We start from the raw sequence: 7000 nt of genomic DNA, 5'->3' as shown, positions 1-7000 counted from the left end.
AGACACACACAAATATAGTCAATGAGTCTTTTATTAAGGAAAAAGCAATTCAATGGGGAGGAAAAGTGTCTTTAAAAAAATAGTACTTAAAGAATTGGATATCCTCATGCAAAAAATAAAAAAAAAAGAGAAAAGACAAGAAGAAAAGAAATCTACACAGACGATGTTTTTTACTAAAACTATTTCAAAATGTATCAAAGGCTTACACATAAAATACACAACTATAAAAACTGTAGAAAATAATCAAGGTGATCTTAGGGTAAACAATGAATTTATTAAAAATCTTATTGAATTCAATGGAGTGACATTGGTTAATAAAATTATATAAGTTTCAAGTGTATAATTCTATAATGTACAATCTATATGTTGTATTGTATGTTCACCACCCAAAACCAAGTCTCCTTTCATAGCAGTTTACCCCCTTTCACCCTCTTCTACTTCTCTTAACCTTCTTTCCCTCTGCAACATTTTTTTTTTCTGAAATATCTCTTCAGGCAAGAGAAACAAAAGAAAAAATGGAACTACATCAAACTAAAAAGTTATTCACAGCAAAGGAAATCATCAACAAAATGAAAACACACTGAATGGGAGAACATATTTATCAATGATATATCTGATATAGGATTAATATCCTAAATTTATAAAGAGCTTCTACAACTCAACACCAAAAAAGAAACAATCCAATTAGCAAATGAACAAAGGATCTGAATAGACACTTCTCCAAAGAAGACATACAGATGGCCAATAGTCATGAAAAGATGCTCAGCATCACTAATCGTCAAAGAAATGAAAATTAAAACCACAAGGAGATATCACCTCACACCTGTCAGAATGGCTATCATCAATAAATCAACAAACAAAGAGTGCTGACAGGGATGTGGAGAAAAGAGAACCCTAGTGCACTGTTGGTAGGAATACAGAGAAGTAGAGCCACTGTGGAAAACAGTATGGACTTACCACAGCAAGTTAAAAATAGAACTACTTTACGACCCAGTGATCTTCTGAGAATATAGTACATACAAAAAACACTGATTCAAAAGAATATATGCAAAAGAAAATCAGAGGTCCCCCTCTCAGGGTTGAGGGGTCCCAGCCCCACACTAGGCTCCCAGGCCTGGGGTCCCAGTGCCAAAAAGTGAAATCTTCATAACTTTTGCCTGTGAAAATGAGGAAGGATTGTTACTGGGTGAGGTAGAGGTTTTCTTGAGTCCCAGGCATTCTTTTCAAAGCGCTCCCAGAACCCACCATGGACTTGTTCACTAATGGATTCACTAGTTCTTAGCTTCAGCACTGGGATAGCAGCTCCAAAAATATCAGGAACACCCAAGGAGCAACTGAATTGTTGTCTTCAGGCCAAAGGTTGGAGGGACAGCTTTCTTCCGCATAGAAGTGCTAACAGAAGCAGTTTTTTCTGTATTGAGTCCTCTCTCCACCAAGCCTGCAGGTTCTGTTGGATGCAAAGTCTCTATCCACCTGGCTAACACTGTTCATCCTGCCATGGTAATTCCCTGATACCCACCGCCCCCCCTCCCCGCCCCGAATAGGCGGGCTCACCCAAGACATTCCCAGTGGCTTTTCCATACAAATAGCCTAACTTGATTCATGCTGAAGACTTTCCTAAAATCTCTTAAAGTACTACAAACCCCAAACACACAGGATCTGGCCTTCGCAGACTCTCTGACACTTGCTAACTGGCCACAAGCTCAGTGTTACTGGCAGCCAGACTCAGTTCACAACTTATCCTTTTCCAGGTACCCCGAAGTCCAGCAAACATGACAAGCTTCTGGAGGTTACTTTGTATGAGGTGGCGCATCAAAGCTGGTCAGAGGCAGTAGTTGACCTTTGCTTCCACCAGAGCCCCTCCCAAGAGGCATTAGAACAAACAGACCCAGTGGCCAGCTTCAGACTACACCAGAGCACCGCCCAGCCATATCCCCAAATGACACACTCTATGCATAAACTTAGCAGGATCCAGAGCATTGCTAAAGTGAATCTTGCTCCATGGTGTCAGCCCTTGCACAACAGCTCCTCCACTGTAGTCACAACCAGTTATCACAGCCAGTCATCACAGTTAATCAGCCTAAAGGTCAATCCCTCCCACTGACTTGGCAACAGAAATTAAGACTCTGCAATAGATCCTACATAACACACACAAATAGAATACTACTGGAAGAGTTGGTTCTGGTGACTAGGAAGACTGTGCCACGGGGCCCCCCAGGACACCAACTATATAAAGCCACTTTACTAGGACCAGGAGATGTAGCAGCTCTATTGAATACATAAAAACAAACATAGGGAGGCAGCCATAAGGAGGAAACAAGGAAATATGTCCCAAATGAAAAAACAGAACAAAACTCCAGAAAAAGAACTAAACAAAATGGGGACAAGCAATCTATCAGACTCAGAGTTCAGAACACTAATTATAAGGATGCTCAATGAACTTAATTAAGAAAGAGTAAATGAACATAGCAGAAATTTTAACAAAGAGATCAGAACACTAAAAGGGAGACGGAAACATAAAATAGAGACAGTAATAAGTAAAAAATACAGTAATTGAAATGAATATACTAGAGGGAATCAACTGTAGGATAGATGAGACAGACAGTCAAATAAGTGATTTGGAAAATAAGTAGCAGAAAACACCCAGTCAGAATTTCAAAAAAAGAACAAAGGAATAAAAGAAATGTGGCTAGTTTCAGGAGCCTTTGACACAATATTAAACATACCAACTTTTGCATCATAGAGCTACCAGAAGGAAAAGAGAGAGAACAACAGAAGAAAATTATATTTGAATAAATAACAATGGAAAACTTCCTTAATCCGATGCATGAAATATACACACAAGTCCAGGAAACAGAAAGAGTTCCAAACAAGATGAACCTAAAGAGACTCACACCAAGACACATCAAAATTAAAATGCCAAGATTAAAAGCAAGGGATATTCTATTTATTTATTGTTGTTGAGTTATAGTTGTTCCACCTTTTCCCCCCATGCTCTCCCCTGCCTCCTCCCTCCTCCCAGACCCACAGTCAATCCCCACTCCAACTGAAGAGAGATTCTTAAAAACAGCAGTAGGTGACCATACAGAGTGCTTCCCCTAAGACTGTTAGCTAATTTCTCAACAGAAACATTTCAGGCCAAAAGGGATTGATAAGAAACATTCCAAATAATGAAAAGCAAGGACTCATAACTAAGATTACTCTACCCAGTCAGGCTATAATATAGAATCAAAGGAGATGTAAAGAGCTTCTCAGACAAGAAATACCTACAAGATTTCATCACCACCAAACTAGTATTAGAAGAAATGTTACTGGGACTATTTTAAAAAGAAGAAGAAAACTTAAGAAATATTAATAATAAAATAGCAATGGCTATATATCTATCAATAATAACTTAAATGTAAATTGATTAAATGTTCCAATCAAATAACATAGGACGGCTGAATGGATAAGAAAACAATGCTGCCTACAGTAGACGTCAGATTGAAAGGCACACAGACTAAATATAAAGGGATTTTAAAAAGTCATTGTATTAAAATGGTGGAAACTAGAAAAAAAGCTGGGGTAGCAAAACTTATATCAGATAAAATAGACTTTAAAACAAAGGTTATAACGAGGGACGAAGAAGAAGTCAGGATTTCTAGTTCTGGGTATTTGTCCAAAGAAACCTAAAACAGTAATTCCAAAAGATGTTTGCAATCCTATGTTTATTGCAGCATTATTTACAGTAGCTAAGATATTGAAGCAACTTGTGTCCATCACTAGACAAATGGATAAAGGAGAAGTGGCACATATATATGACAGAATATGACTCAGCCACAAAAGAGGATAAAATCTTGCCATCTGGATGAATCAAGAGGATATTATGCTAAGTGAAATAAATCAAACAGAGAAAGACAAATACTGTATTATTTCACTTATATGTGGTATCTACAAAAACAAACAAAATAGAAACAAATTCATAGGTACAGGGAACATTTTGATGTTAACAGATGGGAGATAGGATAGGCAAAAAGGGGGAAGGAATTAAGATGTACAAATAGCCAGTTATAAAAACAGTGACAGGGAGGTAAAGTATAACTTAAGGACTATGGTCATAACATTGCAATAACTGTGGACGGTGCAAGGTGGGTACTAGACTTCTCAGGATGATCATTTCATAAATTACACAAATGTCAAATCACTATATTGTATACCTGAAAGTAATGCAATATTCCATGTCTGTTGTAATTTAAAAAAAAAAAACAAAATAAGAAATAATTGGTGGAATAGTGTATTATTCCAAAATTGAAGATGTATGTATAATTGACCCTTGAACAATATAGGTTTGAACTATGCTAGTCTATTTATATGTGGATTTTTTTCAATGAATATGTTTTTAACCAATAAATGTAACATATCTTTATTAATGCAGAGAAAGTAATTTTATAACAAACTTCACTGTCAGTAACTTTATGGTCAGATATGAAAATAATAGAAAAGTATAGGATACATGATTCTTACTATCAGAAAAATATACAGCTAGGAAAATTCAAAATTTCTTAGAACACAATGGCTTATTTTCCAGTAAGCATGTATGTTCATTCACACACACATACAGAGAATAAACTATAGAGAATAAATAGAGAAAAATAAAAAGTCTTTTGGTGATAGTAATAGAGGAAAATGTACAAAAGTTAAATTCTGGAAGTAAACCAGCCATAAATTCTTTCATTGCACAAATATTTATTAAGTGGCTTCTATATACTAAATTGTAATCTAGACCATGGAGTAACAGTGGTGAATGAGACAGAGAAGGACTCTGCTTCATGGATTTAACAATTCCAGAAGGAGACAAGGGGGAAAAAAACCAACAACTAGATAAATGACTATAATAAATGATATAACTTATACAAATCCATGGTAATATAAATGCCATGAAGAAGATGAAGCAAGGCAATTATATAGACAGTAATTGATAAGGTATTTTAGATAAGGTGAACAGAAAACCTCTAAAATTTTGATATTTAAGAAACAATATCCATGGCAGAGGAATTTGTCCCTCTGATAACCCCTTTTGAGGGAGAGCGTCCCAGGCAAAGAGACAAAAAAGGTAAAATTTGCAAAAATAAGAGCTAGCCTTGATGATCCCAGGAGTAATAAAACTAATGTGATAGAACATTTTGAGATACATGTTACAGGAGGGTCTGAGTAGTCAAGCTTTGTAAGGTATTCATTATATCATGTAGGGCTTTGTATACCCTGGGCAGTCTCTGGATTGTATTCTTAGAAAGAAAACAATGAGGACTAATAGCTAATAAATGAGATGATCTGACTTAAATATTAAAGAAATAAATTGACTGCCATATGGGTTATAGATGTAGTAAAACAAGAGTGGAGGAAACAAAATTTATATTGAATTATTCAAGATGATAGTTGATAATGGTTGATGGAGTGTAATAAAATTGAAGTAACACGTAGTTAAATCTGGATATATTTTAAAAGGAGAGTCAAAATAATGTGCTAGAAATTAGATTTGGCAGTGCAAGAAAGATGACACCATTTCTTTTGCTATGAACTACAAGATAAACAGTTGGCACCTATTGAGCTGGGGAAGACAGGAGAAAAGGGATTTTTTTTTAGAGACAGTTATTAAGTATTCTGTTTTAAACATGTTATTTTAGATGTCTATTAGACATGATGAAGTTGTCAAGTAGGTAACTGGTGTTTGAGTTTTAAAGTCAGGTGAGATATTGGGCCTGAAGATACAAATATGGGTATACTACCAGGCAGTAGATTTCTTTTAAAGCTATGGAAATGGGTAAATTAGCTTACCATGAAATTACAGAAAGAAAAAAGATTAGTTATATGGTAGGTTTTTCCAAAATGTAGCATTAATAAGAGAAGATGAAGAGGAAATCACCAGTGAAATAGAAGGGATAAAAAGTAAGGTAATTGTAAGGCCCAATTAAAGAGGAAAAGGTCAAATGTTCAAGCAAGTTGAGTTCAGAGAATTACTCTTGCCAAGATGAATGTCAGTAGAATGAAAGGAAAAATAATGGCAATAATATTTATCAAAGACATCATAATCTAAGCATCAGTCTAAGTAATCTATTTGTATTATATCACTTTTCATAAAACTAATTATTTTCCTGATTCTACAGATAAGGAAAATGATGCATGGAAAGATTAGGTTAAGTTTATTTCAATATTGCAATTAGTAAGTGAAACAGCTAAGAAAAAAATCTTGAGAAGTCTGATTTTGCATTCACGCTCTTAACCACTGTAAGAAATTTAATGATAGAGGCTTTGAATCAAGCCCTTCAAGGGAGAGAAGCAGAAAAGTCTGCCAGTTATCTTTTTTTTTTAATCAACCTATTTCCAGAGATCCCAGTTAATCAATATAATAGAAAAAAATAATTAAGAGACATGAAGATTGAAAGACAAAATCAGTTTTCATTATCTATATATGAAATTATCAATTAAGTAAGAACACACAAGAACCAGCAATTAGAATAAAAAAGGGAGTTTTGAAAGTTGTTCTAACATATGCAAATCTATCAAATAATAGCATTTATTTTGTAGAGAGTTATAATATAGGTGACACTTGATGATGTGTCATGATTTTACTTTTTTTCCCTTTAATTATGATTTTTAAAAATGTAATGAGCAGTTACCATGTACGGGCACTTTGACAGCCTCAAAAGACAAGGAGGTCCACAGGATATAATAAGTGCCACAAGAAGCTCAACATTTAGTAGAGTGAAAAAATGAATTGATAAATAACTACTGAAAAGAGTTACACACAAGAACAGACACATGGACAAATTATTATGTGAAAGAGGATAAAGGAGCACCTAATTTTTTCAGGATATAGTGAGGTATTTGTAATTCCTGAAGTCTTTATTGAGGACTCTGAAGCAAGATAAAAAGAGTCTCATAAACTGATGGCTGGGAGGGCATTCATAAGGGCCAGGAAGACAAAGACAGAGTCATCCAAGTGCATGACATACTGCATCAT

This window comes from Pteronotus mesoamericanus, unplaced genomic scaffold (assembly GCF_021234165.1).
Source record: "Pteronotus mesoamericanus isolate MK-2021 breed Mesoamerican mustached bat unplaced genomic scaffold, CSHL_Meso_final contig_56, whole genome shotgun sequence".
NCBI lineage: Eukaryota > Metazoa > Chordata > Mammalia > Chiroptera > Mormoopidae > Pteronotus > Pteronotus mesoamericanus.
The sequence above is the reverse complement of the archived record's forward strand: the minus strand, read 5'-3'. Positions refer to the sequence as shown.